The sequence below is a fragment of the Rhinopithecus roxellana genome, chromosome 9 (genome assembly GCF_007565055.1).
Source record: "Rhinopithecus roxellana isolate Shanxi Qingling chromosome 9, ASM756505v1, whole genome shotgun sequence".
Taxonomy (NCBI): domain Eukaryota; kingdom Metazoa; phylum Chordata; class Mammalia; order Primates; family Cercopithecidae; genus Rhinopithecus; species Rhinopithecus roxellana.
This window is the reverse complement of record NC_044557.1, coordinates 22,366,178-22,380,853: the sequence shown is the minus strand read 5'-3', so window position 1 is coordinate 22,380,853 and position 14,676 is coordinate 22,366,178. Positions and strand designations below refer to the sequence as shown.

The 14,676-nt window shown below is 45.4% G+C and overlaps 1 protein-coding gene across 1 annotated transcript in view; it reads left to right on the top strand.

Annotated features, from left to right (window-relative positions):
* DLGAP2 (DLG associated protein 2) overlaps nucleotides 1-14,676 on the top strand; it is a 905,804-nt gene that overhangs the window by 537,172 nt on the left and 353,956 nt on the right. The window lies entirely within an intron of this gene.

Sequence of the window (14,676 nt, the reverse complement as noted above, 5' to 3'; positions counted from 1 at the left end):
AATATCCAAGTGTCCAGTTTTCAACAAAAAGATTAGAAGACATACAAAAAACAGGAAAGTTTGGCTCATTCAGAGCAACAAAACAAATCTTTTTTTTTTTTTTTTTTGAGACGGAGTTTCACTCTTGTTGCCTGGGCTGGAGTGCAATGGTATGATCTCAGCTCACTGCAACCTCCACCTCCTGGGTTCAAGTGATTCTCCTGCCTCAGCCTTCCAAGTAGCTGGGATTACAGGCATGCGCCACCAGGCCAGGCTAATTTTGTATTTTTAAAAGAACGAGGTTTCTCCATGTTGGTCAGGCTGGTCTTGAACTCCCGACCTTGGGTGATCTGCCTGCCTCGGCCTCCCAAAGTGCTGGGATTACAGGCGTGAGCCACCATACCTCGCCCCAAATAATATTTTTTAAAGTTTTCTTAAATATGCCCCAAAACTAAAGGACACTGGGAAACAATGTATGAAGAAAATGAAAATTAAAGAGATCAAATTAAAACAAACAAAAAAAACCCCAGACATTCTGGAGAAAAATAAATGAAAAATTTACTATAGAGGTTCAGCTGCAGATTTGAGCAGGTAGAGGAAAGAGTCTACAGATAAATACGGGACAAATGAAATTGTGGAGCCTGAGGAGCAGAAAGAAAAAGAAGGAAGAACTGGGAGCCAAAACCTGAGGGCCTGTGGAACATCATCACACTGATCAGCCTACACATTACGAGAGTCTCAGAAAAGGGAAGAGAGAAAGAAATGAAAAGAAAGAATATTTGGAGAAATAAAAGCCAAAAACATCCAAAATTTGAGGAAAGATATGAATATACAAATCTAAGAAGCATAATGAACTTCAAGTCAGATAAACATGAAGAGATTTGCAAAAGACACGTTATAATCAAACCAGTGAGGGATAGAGAAAATCCCAAAAGCCGCAGAAGAGTAGTGACTCATCACACACAAGGGATGATTATTTATTTTTCAGAAAAATCTTCTCTCTTGGTTTCTCTAGAAACCATGGAAGACAAGAGAATGGGATGATAAAGTTCTTAAAAAAAAAATCAAGAAGTTTATAGTCAGTACAACTGTCCTTCAGAATGAAGGAGGAAGTAAGACATTCCCAGATAAATGAAACTTGAGACTTGCTCTACAAGACTGCTAAAGGGAATCTTGCAGATTGACATAAAAGGACAGCGGCAGTAGCTCAGAGCTGTGTGAAGTAAAAGGTCTTCAGTAACAGTGAATACGTGGGTAACGAGGAAAACCAGCAATGTTATGTGTTTGGTTTGTAAACCCACCTTTTGTTGCTACAGAAATTAAAAAATGAAAGCATGAAAGATAAGTATACATCTACATTACTGCGCACTCAATGTGTAAAGGTGAAACCTGTGACAGGACGGGCGCCGTGGCTCACGCCTGTAATCCTAGCACTTTGGGAATTCAAGGCGGGCAGATTGCTTGACGTCAGGAGTTCAAGACCAGCTTGGCCAACATGGTGAAACCCCGTCTTTACTAAAAACACAAAAATTAGCCAGGCATGGTGGTGGGTGCCTGTCATCCCAGCTACTTGGGAGGCTGAGGCAGGAGAATCGCTTGAACCACTGTAAACCAGCCTGGGCTACTCCATCTCAAAAAAAAAAAAAAAAAAAAAAGATGAAACCTGTGACAGCAAGGGAGGAATGGAGCTGTTATAAATCCGGGGTTCTATGTTTAATCCTAATATTCTAAATTTATCTTCAAAGAAAGTATTTTAAAATATATACGCAACAGGAAACAAAAGGGAAATCAAAACAGTTCACTCCAAGAAAATGAACAAAAAAGACAATAATTAAGAAAACCAAGGACAAAACCTACTTATATATTGACAGAAGGGTCTATTTCACCAGGGAGAGATAATGATTTTAAATATATATGTACCAAAATCAAAACCAGAGTCCCAAAATATGTGAAGCAAACATTGATAGAATTGAAGAAAGTAAGGGGTAGTTCTCCAGTCATAGTTGAAGACTGGAATGAACCACTTTCAATAGTAGGCAGGACATCTACACAGAAGATTAACAAAGAAGCATGGGGCTTGGACAGACACGTATAGAACCATCCACCTGACAACAGTGGAAATACACACTTCTTCTCAAGTGTACATGAAACATTGTCCACAATAGGCCAAATGTTAGGCCAAAAGACAGGTCTCAATAAATTGTAAAAGATTAAAATCATACAGAGGTGTTTTTTTTTGTTGTTGTTTTTTAAGATGGAATCTCATTATGTCACCCAAGCTGGAGTGCAGTAGTGCGATCTCGGCTCACTGCAACCTCTACCTTCTGGTTTCAGGCAATTCTCCGGTCCCAGCCTCCTGAGTAGCTGGGACTGCAGGCACCCACCACCACACCCAGCTAATTTTTGTCAAAGTAACATTTTAGCCACAATGACATTAATAACAGGAGGAAAACTGGAAATTTGACAATGGGTCAAAGAAGAAATTACAAGATAAGTTAGGAAATACATACTTAGAGATAATTGAAAATGAAAACACAACATACCAAAACTTATAGATGGTTACAAAGGCTGTGCTCTGGGGAAAATTAATAGCCTGTTTAAAAATAAGAAACAGCACAGATAAATAACCTAATTTTATACCACAAAGAACAAGAAGAAAGCTGTCAGATGGAATTAACACAGAGTAGAAAAGAGATCATTAAATTAAATTTAAAATATAGAGTATCAACAAAACTGAAGTCGGTTGGTTGAAAAGACCAAAATATTAACAAACCTTTAATGACACTGACAAAGAAAAAGGAAGACATAACTAAAATTGGAAAGGAAAGTGGGGACATTACTACAGACCACACAAATAAAAAGGATTTAAGACAATACTATGAACAGTTGTACACTAATAAACTAGCTAACCCAGATGAAGTGGACAAATTTATAAAACAGTGATAATGATCTAAACTGACTGAAGACAAGATAGAAAATCGCAACACATCTATAATAAGTTAAGAGATTGAATCTATAATGATAAAAAAATCCTCAGAAAGAAATATCCAGAATTAGATACCTTCACTGGTGAATTCCACCAAACGTATAAAAATGAATTAACACAAATCCACAGACCCTTCCAAAAAAATAGAAGTAGAGGAAACAATTCCTAACACATTCCTTGAGGCCAGCATTACCCTGGTAGCTGAGCCAGATAAAAATGGTCATAGAAGAGAAAATCACAAACCATATTCCTTATCAATGTGGACGCTAAAATTCTCCACAGATTACCAGCAAACCTAATCCAACAGTGTATTAAAAGGTTTAGACATGTGAGCAGGTGGGACTTATTCCAGGAATGTAAAAGTGGTTCAGTTTAAGAAAATTAATTAACACTACCTGCACATCTCAGTTGACACACAAAAGGTATCTGACAAAATCTCGTAACTGTTCATGATAAAAACTCTTATAAAATTACAAGTAGAAGGAAAATTTCTCAGTATGATAAAGGGTATTTGTGAAAAGCCACAGCCAAGACATCCAGTTTCTGGTCCAACATTATACAATAATAGAGGGATTAAATCTCCAAGAAGACACAGCAATCCTTAATGTATATGCACCTGACAACAGCGTGTCAAAATGCATAAGGCAAAGACTGATACAACTGCCAGGAGGAATAGATGAGTCCACCATTAATGTTGGAGATTTTAAGCGTCTGCTATCAGTAATTGGCAGATCCAGCAGGCAGAGATTCATAAATTCAGCAAGGACAGGGTTGAACTGAGTGATACCATCCGTCATCTGAATCTAACTGACATCTGTAGGCTACTTCATCCAACAGCAGCAGAACACAAATTCTCCCCAAGCTCACACAGAACATTCGCCAAGATAGGCTACATTCTGGGCCAAAAATCTAGACACAGATCTCAACCCTTTCATAAAAGTTACCTCAACATGGATCACAGACCTAAATGTAAAACACAATACTCTAGAATTTAACATCAGAGGGAACCCAGGTGACCTTGAGTCTGATGATGAGTTTTTAGAGACAACACCAAAGGCAGCCTAGGAAAGAAAAGATTGATCGGACCTCATTAATATTTAAAACTTCTGCTCTCTGAAAGACAGTGAAGAGAATGAAATGACAAACCACAGATTTGACAACATCCTTGCAAATCACATCCAGTAATGGACTGGTATCCAAATGTACAAAGATCTCTTAAGCAACAAGAAGAGAACACACATGGAGACAAGAATAGAGTTGGGGTTTCTGGGGGCTTGAGGGAGAGGGAATGGGAGTTATTTCTGAATGATTATAGAGATTCTACTTGGAAATATGATGGATGTGCAGCATTGTGAATGTATTTAATGACATATAATTACACACTTAAAATCAGTGAAATGGCAAATTTATGTCATCTGTATGTTACCAGAATAAAAAATATTTGTAAAAAATAAAATTAAATGCACATACCTTTCGACTCAGTTAATTAACTTGGAATTCATCCCATCGAAGTGCCCATATGCTCACACATGTAGAAGGAGCGCTGCTTCCTGCAGCAGGGTTTGCAGGAATGAAAGACGGGAAATGAACGTGAGTGTCCATCTGTAAGAAAACGGCCACTTCACTGTGCATCTGTGCCGGGAGCACCGTGAAGCCCATAAAATGAGTGAGGCCAAGCCCTACGTGTAACATGGACTGATCTCAAAGGTAGTGTGTCTCCTTGAAAAATAGCAATATGCAGAACCCCAGATGTCCTGTGTTCTGTGAGGTCAGGACTGAGACACACACCCTGATGTGCCTGCCGGCCACGGTCTGTGCTGCCTGGTGTGTGCCGGAGCCCCTGGACCCGGTCAGATATTTGGTGTTGCCCCTTTGGGGGGTGACATTTACTTATGTCTGTTTATATAGACATAGAACATGTCTGAAAAATGAAACAGCCAGAAATCCTGTAACAAAAGTTGTCTGTGAAGAGGGGCACAGGGTTTCTCAATCATGAGTGCCTGGAATTTCGTTGTTGTTCAGCATGTGTCTGCATTATGGACATTCAGTGTTGATCTAACAGTTAAAATGATTTCATTGTTGTTCAGTGTGTGTCTGCATTATATATATTCAGTGTTGATTGAAAAGCTAAAATGTAAAACTTGACACTTAGAATAAAAACAAATTGGTCTTCTTCACCACTGGATTCTGGAGGAATCCATGAGTCTTTAGAGAACCCTCCGGTTGTCTGCACATGTGCCGTTCACCTATACCCTCCCCCGTACTCTCCCCTATACTCTCACCCTTAATTATGGAGAATTGTAAGGTCCAGAATTTTTATAAATCGTTGAAGAAAAGTCAAGAATGGACAAACAGTAGAGAGGATGGATTCTTCATAAACGTTTTGCCTACCGGCCAACATGACACTTCCTCAGGCCATCCAGTAACAGTCCAGAAAGTCAGGGGTGGATTCAGACGTCACAGCGGCAGGCTCTGTCCCGGGATGCTCTAAGTCCCACCTGAACCCGATGGTCACTAAAGGACAAACGAGGGTTTCAATCAGAGACTAGAAAAGGTCAGATTTTTGAATATCGGATGTAGGAAGGCTGAATTCTGTCGGGAGGGGAGAAGGAAGCAAGACCCAAGTTCATCCGGGACTGAAACTGAGCCTTGATAATCATCCCCCGTCATGTTCATCAGTGACATCAAAGACTAAGGGCTGAAACCCACCTCACTACCAAAAACCACCATACAGAAACTTTCCACACAAAATGATCTCACTTCACTATTGGTTATCAGATTTTTAAAATTATTATATTTCATAAAATCCTGTGAAGCCATAGGATAAGAAACACAGGTTTATTTGCTTTACAATTCGTAGCAACACACGCTTTTGAGTTATCCATTTTAATTGAGTTACTGCTGACTTAATTAGATATGTGAAATGTTGGTTTCAGATTTTAAAAATTAAAATATTTCATAAAATCTTATGAAACTGTATAATAAGAAACACGTTTATTTGCTTTAGATGTCATAGTAACACACACTTTTCAGTTATCCATTTTAATTGGGTTACTGTTGAGTTAGATACGTGAAATACTTTTGGTCACTGACCCTTAAAAAGTAGAGGTTTTCGGCCAGGCGCGGTGGTTCTGGCCTGTAATCCCAGGATTTTGGGAGGCCGAGGCGGGCGGATCACGAGGTCAGGAGATCAAGACCATCCTGGCTAACACAGTGAAACTCTGTCTCTACTAAAAATACAAAAAATTAGCCGGGCATGGTGGCAGCGCCTGTAGTCCCAGCTACTCGGGAGGCTGAGGCAGGAGAATGACGTGATGCCAGAAGGCAGAGCTTGCAGTGAGCTGAGATCGCGCCACTCACTCCAGCCTGGGCGACAGAGCGAGACTCCATCTTAAAAAAAAAAAAAAAGAAGTTTTCTTTGCACCTGGAAGGCCAACGTCACATTGCAGCCGATTGAAGTGACTTTGCTGTTGACTCTTCCCCTTGGAAGTGCATATTCTGTCACAGTAATGAAATTAAAGGGCACACAATATTTTTTAAAACTCCATTAAAATAATTACACTCTAGAGCTGTCTGCGCTGTAACAAAAGCATTTTGGGATTTCTCCATCTAAAAAATAACATTTTTAACATGTCAGGGGAGACTTAGCTGAGTCACCCTCCGGCCACCATCTGACTTTCCGAACATCACTCTTGTGTTGCTGCCTCTCAGGTGTGTGTTAGTTTGAGGGTCTTGGAGAACTGGGACAGCCCATGGTTGGTGTAAGGAGGGTCTGTCCACCTGGGACCGGGCTGCTGGGGGCCCCTCTCCCACCCCAGTCCACCTCCTGCCCCTGAGGTCGAGGACTCTCAGGGTTCTCCCTATGGTGCCACTTCTCTCTCTTTTCTGAATTTTTTGGAAGTTTCATTTGTTCCTTAGGAAGGATACACAAAGGATTGAACCTGTCTCCAAACTAAGTCTCCTCTGAATTTCCATGAGTAAATCCTGAACCTTTTTGAAGAAAAATACTACACGTTTCCTTTTACAGCTCCCACATGCCCTACCTGGGGAGGCACAAGTTGCCCACTGAAAGGGTGACCTACTCTGGCAGCTCTAAGCCGCCGTTGTGTGTTTTTAATTATTAATAGGACTTTCAGAACACTGCTTCATGGCGATGGTTTTCTAAGTAATACTTTTTTGCAAGAGAGTTTTTTTCAGAAAGTGACACCATAGAACCATATTTAGTAAGTAACATTTTGAGAAGAGTAAAGCTTCCTGAAGAAAGTCAAGAAATAACTTGGGATAATTCCCAACACTCGAGGAACTCGGCCGCTTTTAAAAATAGAGCCTGTGCGAGTGCAGCGCGAGTGCAGCGTCTCGTAAACAGGGGTCTACACCCAAGAAACTCGGCTGCTTTTAAAAATAGAGCCTGTGTGAGTGCAGCGCGAGTGCAGTGTCTTGTAAACAGGGGTCTACACTCAAGACACTCGGCTGCTTTTAAAAATGGAGCCTGTGTGAGTGCAGCGTGAGTGCAGCGTCTCGTAAACAGGGGTCTGCAAAGGGCTTTGCTGCTTTTCATTTCTCTGCAACCCTTGAAGGGTCCTCTTTCAAACTTTGATTTCTCCAAATCGAGGCAACAATACGAAATAAAAAGCTTGATTTTTTTTTTTTTTTTTTTTTTTTTTTTGAGACGGAATCTCGCTCCGTCGCCCAGGCTGGAGTGCAGTGGCTGGATCTCAGCTCACTGCAAGCTCTGTCTCCCGGGTTTAGGCCATTCTCCTGCCTCAGCCTCCCAAGTAGCCGGGACTACAGGCGCTGCCCCCGCGCCCAGCTAGTTTTTTTTTTTTTTTTTTTGTATTTTTTAGTAGAGACGGGGTTTCACCATGTTAGCCAGGATGGACTCGATCTCCTGACCTCGTGATCCGCCCGTCTCGGCCTCCCAAAGTGCTGGGATTACAGGCTTGAGCCACCGCACCTGGCCTAAAAGCTTGATTTTTAGGTTGTCAAAAAATGTATGGCTTTATCAGTTCAGTTTTACTTTCCTGGGTTTATTTTCAAAACCATCTTCGTGTTGTATTTCTCCAACAGGGCTCCCCACGGCCCATATCTAGTACACCCAGATTGTCAGTGACCTTCGTTTCTTCGTATCCCCCATATGCCAGTTAGGAAAATGGCAGCCGTCTTCGCGCCTTTGATCCTGTAAAAGGCTGTTCCCAACTTTGAGGTTCAGGCGTCCGCAGGGGTCCATTGTCAGGGCCAGTTTATCACCTCATGTGGGGAACAGGTTCCCCTGTCGATGTAGAAAGGCAGTTCTCTCATGTTACGAAAATGGGATCTGTGGCTATAAATTTAATACTGCCAAGCAATATATTAACTTACCACTTTCAAAATGAAAATTGAGTGGCTCCTGTTCATATTTAATAGAATCTTACTGTTTTCATTATGCAGACTCATGGACTAGAAGCACAGCAGTGGGAAGGCTAGTGACACCGGATCGTCTGTTTCTGTGGCTTAGACATGTTCCAGGTCGAGCCTTCTAAGCATCCTTACCCTTCGGCTCAGGGGAGCTCGCAGTCTCCATTGACACCGTGGGCAGCCACACAGTTATGGAGGAGGAGGAGGAGGCTGCTCAGGGTGGAAAACCTGCTGTGTCCAAACCACGCTGGACACCTGGTGCTCCACGGGAAGTTGTGGGTGCCCGGAAAGGTGGGGCCACACCCCGCAGAGAGGGTAGGGGCTGCCCGGCACCCTGTGCCCACACAAAGCTCTCCTGATGGCTGGGCCGATGGATGCATCTGTTCCTGCCTCTGCCGCTCGTGGGGACAGTGTATGAAGTGCCTTCCCTATGTCCAACCCCAGGTTAGGATTTGGGGGATGTAGCAAGAGTAAAAACATTCTTAAAAAGTATCTAATCTGAAGACAGTAGAAGCTAATGAAGTTCAGAAAAAGGGAGAAAAGGGAGCCAGGACGCAGGCAGTGAGGAAGGAATGTGGTCCATCCAGGCAGTGGAATGTCCACTCCCAGCCAGGTGCGGGACGTCCCCTCCCAGCTGTGAGGAGGAAGGCAGCACAGACAGCTGCCGGAGCATGCTCCTCGAATGCATGGCGTGGAGGGAAGGAAGCGCGGAAGGCCACTGAGTGTGGGATTCCATGAATGGGGACTGTGTAGCACAGGCAGGGCTGCAGGGCACAGAGGCTGCTGGGGCTGCCAGGGGCTGGGCAGGGCTGCAGGGGCACAGCAGCTGCTGGGGCTGCCAGGGGCTGGGCAGGGGATTACACAGAGACTGTTGGGGCTGCCAAGGGCTGGGCAGGGCTGCAGGGGCACAGAGGCTGCTGGGGCTGCCAGGGGCTGGGCAGGGCTGCAGGGGCGCAGCAGCTGCTGGGGCTGCCAGGGGCTGGGCAGGGGATTGCACAGAGACTGTTGGGGCTGCCAAGGGCTGGGCAGGGCTGCAGGGGCACAGAGGCTGCTGGGGCTGCCAGGGGCTGGGCAGGGGACTGGGGCTGATGGGGTGATGAGAATGTTCTGGGATTTGATGGCTGTGAAGGCTGCGCAATTTTGTTACTATACTAAAACCCGCTGACTTGTACACTTTAGAATTTAAATTTCATGGTCTGTGAGTCCTGTTTAGGTGGTTCTAGGGATTGGTGAGGGCCACCAGAGCTTAGCTAGGCTTACACTGTCCCCAGCATCATGTGTAAAAGAAAGAGCCCAAGAGGGCATGCTGAGGTCTCCTGCAGGGCTCCGCGGTGTCTCCACATGGCCTCTGGGCTCCAGCCAGGTGGGGCCAACCGGGAGGACGGTGGAGAGGAGGACGGAAGTCACCTGGAGGATGCGGCTTCCAGCCATGGGTTGAAGCTGCCTTGGAGTGCCCTAAGTCCCAGCGTCTTGTGTGATGAGATGAGGTTTCCTACTGTGTAAGGACGGAAGGAGACAGGAAGGAGGGTCCCTGTGATTGCGTTGTCATTGGCGAGCACCATCCTGGGTAGGGGCTGTGCCTCTACGTTCCCTGCTGACATCCTGTCTGCAGGTGCCTCAGAATGTGGCTGGGTTTGGAAGTAAGGCCATTGCAGAGACAGCTGGTTAGGAAGTGGCTGCGCTGGAGAAGGTGGGCCCAGCTCAGCAGGACTGTGCCCTTCTGAAGAGGGAGATTTGGACATAGACACGCACATGGGGACCGCTGCACAGCAATGCCCGCAGAGATTGGGGTGACGCATCTGCACACCGAGGAACGCGGAATGCTGCCAGCGGCCACCAGATGCCTGAATTGCTGTGATATGCATCAAATATTTAGCGAGTTCATACAAAGCGATGAGTTAACAGTAACGCAGCGTTGTGGCTGAGGCCTTGTTCACATTAGCAGGTTTAATAGGTTTTGCTTTGTGGGCCCCCACATCCGTGACTGTATTTTGCTTCAAAGCCCTGTTTCTGCTGTGGGGATATTTGCCTCAAGTGGATACTGGTCCCTATTTTTGGCAATAGCTTTTCCTTGGCAAACCTAACTGAGTGCTGAGAAAATAAAATGTATATATTTAATTAAGGTTTTCTTTTCTTGCAAAATGGCTTATTACTAGATTAACTTATAGCTAGATTAACAAAATATGAGTGTGATTTATGTCGCGCGTGAGTGGAAAGGTCTGCGTGTTGGGACGGAAAAGTGGGCTCCGCTGTCCTTCTAACTAATCCATTGTCAGTGATCAGCCCCCCTTCCCTCCCATCCTTGGGGGCTCCACTATGTTCCCCAACAGCTGCCAGAACGGTCTTCCTACAAGGCAGAGTTAGTGATGTCCTTCCACCACTTAGAAGGCTTCAGTGGGTCCCCATAGATTTCAGGATTAAGCCAAAATGCTCAGCATGGTTTTTTCTCACCTGTGAGATGGGAATCGATGTAGCGTCTGCTTTGTGGGGCTTTCAGGAGATTTGGGTGATGTATCAGTGCAAGCTTAGACGCGAACAGTGGGCTCCCTGTTGCTCATTGAAGCAGAATGGAAACTTGGCGGGATTAGTGGCCTCTGAGGTCGCCGAGTGCTGGAGGGCCAAGCTCCGCTGGGATCTTGTGCTCACTGCCTCCCCTCCCTTCTCCCTGGTCAGGGCATCTGCTGCCACCCCAGTGAATTGCTGAGTTCTGAGCTGAGCTCTCTGGAATCGTTACCACCACCTCTGCCACAATGTGTGCTGGTAAAGTGAATTCCCTGAAACCTGAGATCAACCTTCTCTGACTCAAATCCCAGGTCAGAGGCTCATGCAGGTGCTGGGACAGAGGCCACGTGTGGAAACCTCCTGGCAGGATTCTAGGAAATGAGTGTGTCTGTCCACCCACTCACCCATCCTCTGTCCTCCAGCTCTGCACCCTAGGAGAGACTAGAGTGGGTGTGGAGGCAGCTGACGTGGAACCAATGGAGCATTCATTATGGAAATACAGCATGAGTTAAAAGTCACAATCACTGATTTCAAGGAGCTTGTCTTTTCCTAGGAAGGTAGGCTTGCCGGATGTCCATCAGCTGTGATGAGATGAGAAAAGGGCCTGGCCAGTGAGTGGGGAGGGGCTCATGGCAGTTAAGGGAAAGCCTCTCTGAGGCGTGCACATTCAAGCAGATGTCAGAACGATGGGAAGCGCCAAGACATCAGAAGCCTTGGGGGAAAGTTTTTGGGCAGGGAGCTGTTGTCCATAAGGGGTCAGAGACCATAAGGAAATGTAGATCACTTGCCAGACAACGGCAAGGTCAGGTTGCTGGAGGACTGCGGTCAGTGTGAAAAACCACAGGAGACGAAGCCAGAGGGAAGAGATGGGGACGATGGGTGACCCAGGGCCTTTGAGAATGTGCTGGGACTTCGCTTTTACCCAGAGTGGGCTGTGAGTTACTGAAGGTGCCAAATGCTGGTGGAGTAATGGGGGTGGGGGGAATAGGTCAGGAGGCAATAAATGAGTGTACATGAAGACGAAAGGCGTTGCAGCCCAGGAGGTTGAGGAACTCGGAGTGGCTGGGCTCTGGGCGCATTCTGGAAGCAGAGCCCATGAGACTGAGGTGAGGAAGGGAGAGGAGCGTTGAAGGGACGGCCTGTGTCCCAGCTGAGCGTTGAGTCGTTAGTCATGGGGGCATTGTTTCCGGAAATGGGGAAGGGCAAGGATGAAATGATTTGCAGGGAAAGTCATGGGTCCTCCCCGAGCCCCAGCGAGTGTAGTAAAGATCCAAGCAGACGTGCCAAGGCGGCAGCTACCCAGAGACGCCTGGAGTCCAGGAAAGAGGCCAGGACCCGAGGGAACTGTAGCGTCTCAACCTACAGATGACACTGAACCCTGGAGCCAGACCAGAGGAGGAGGAAGGGACACGGTGAAGAAGGTTGGGTGGAGTGGAGCCCGGGGTGTCTGTCTGCCGAGGCTGGGAAGGCACCGGGCAGACGGGTGAACGGGCAACGTGCAGGCGCGGAGCAGTGGGTCCCGCGTTGATGTGATAGCCACGCCTGTGCTTGAGCTCCGCCTGGTGCTTCATGCTCAGCTTTCTCGACTTCTCGAACGTACTATAAGTTCTGGTCATACGGGACTCATTGCAGGTGTCCCCAAGCACGACGTTCTCCCCTCTCTCAGCTTTGAACCAGCTTCCACTTCCCAGCACCTTGTGCACACCCACCCCAGTCACGGCCAGACCACTCCAACTGCTTCTGCGATCTTCCCCCAAGCCATAGCCCTTCAAGAACAGTGATGCCACAGCCAAGGCTGGAGGTGCCGCCACCTGTGTGTGTCTGTGTGTGCGCGTGTGTGTCTCTCTCTGTGCATGCATCTGTGTGTGCAGTGTGTGCACATGTCTGTATGCACTGGTGTGTACATGCATGTGTGTGCATGTATCTTTGTGTATACACATGCCTCTGTGCGTGCATCTGTGTGCCTCTGTGCGTGCATCTGTGTGCCTCTGCGTGTGCACGTGCATCCATGTGTCTCTGCGTTTGCACATGCATCCGTGTGCCTCTGCATATGTGTGTGTGCATCCGTGTGCCTCTGCATATGTGTGTGTGTGCATCCGTGTGTCTCTGTGTGTGCACGTGCATTTGCGCCCATGTGCGTGTGCATGGTCTATGACCGCCATGCTGCTTGGCTCTCATGAGAGGACTTGTTCACGGCCTCTGCCTTCTAAGTCCTGGGCTAACTTTCCTCCACAGCTCACAGGAATTCAGCAGATAATTGCTTTTACATCAGGATACTTTTTTTATTTTCACCTTTAGTATTAGAAAGGAATTGAAGCTCTTCTCGGGATGTTTAAAATCACATGCATACAACTAATGGATTTTCTCTAGAACTCAGCTTCCTCGTTTATAAAATCCAAAATTTAGTGATTCTCTGACTTTAGAATTCTAATGGGGAAAATGTGTAATTAGAATTCTAAGGAAAAGAATGTACTTGGTGATTATGTGGATTCTGGATAAACAGGAGTTCCTTCCTTTATTTTCAATTAGTGGAATTAATATTCTCAGACCTATTCTTCAGCTTCCAGAGCAACCAGACAAACTGATTCAATAAATACAGGCATTTAATTTTATGTTGTGGTTTAAAATCTAGCTTAAGCCCTGAAGCGTGCTTAAATTCTAGAGATTAGAATTTATATCTGTTGTAATCTCCAATGGATTTTTATTTTGTAAGTGAGCCTACAAGTTAGCAGAAACCCTAGATAACAGTGAACTAATGATTAAAAAAAAGTCCCGACTTGATATTAAGTGAATACTTTTTTTCTAGCAAACTATTCCCTCAACATAGGTGAATTCTTTAATTGTGAATTAATTAGCCACTAAATATTTCAGATGTACATCATTTAATAGAAATTAGAGTATTTCATATTTTCCAAAACTATAATTTTAGTTAAAAGCCAAGCATCCTGAAAAAACTTCGAAATCCCAAACTTAAAATGTTCATTCTTTACCACAATAAATACAACAAAGGCAAATTGGGACACGTATTAATAGAGAAATGTCTGTGGAAATGCGTGCCCCCACCCGGCGTGCTGCGTCCTGCTTCTGTGATTTTCACACATTATTCCTTCAGCCAAAGATGATTCCCTGCGTTTCCTGCCCTGGGAAACAGATCAGATCGGATCCTCCCTGCTGCTTCAGGGCCTTCTCTGATAAGCCGAGTTAATCCTTTTCTCTTTAACAGTGCTATATATGTAGGTTTCTATGATGTGTCATTTGTCACAGTGCATAATTATTATAATCATATTGTGTATTATTATCAGAGCGTCTGCCTCATTTTCTAGATTATGAACTCCTTGTAATTCGTTTTGTTTTTAAAATTCACCTTTGTCCCCTCCATGCCCCACAGAATAGGTGCTTAATAGATGTTGACAGTGTTAAACTAACGTTTTTTTGTTTTTGTTTTTTGTTTTGTTTCGTTTTGTTTTGTTTTGGGGTGGGGCGGGGACAGAGTCTCGCTCTGTTGCCCAGGCTGGAGTACTATGACACAATCTCAGCTCACTGCAACCTCCGCGTCCCAGGTTCAAGCAGTTCTCCTGCCTCAGCCTCCTCAGTAGCTGGGACTACAGGCGCCCACCCCCACGCCCAGCTAATTTAGTAGAGATGGGGTTTCACCGTGTTGCCCAGGCTGGTCTTGAACTCCTGAGCTCAGGCAATCCGCCCACCTCAGCCTCCCAAAGTGCTAGGATTACAGGCGTGAGCCACTGTGCCCGGCCTGAAATTCACACATTTTAAGGCTTTTTAAACAGTCATGATGCACATCCTCTAGGAGGGAA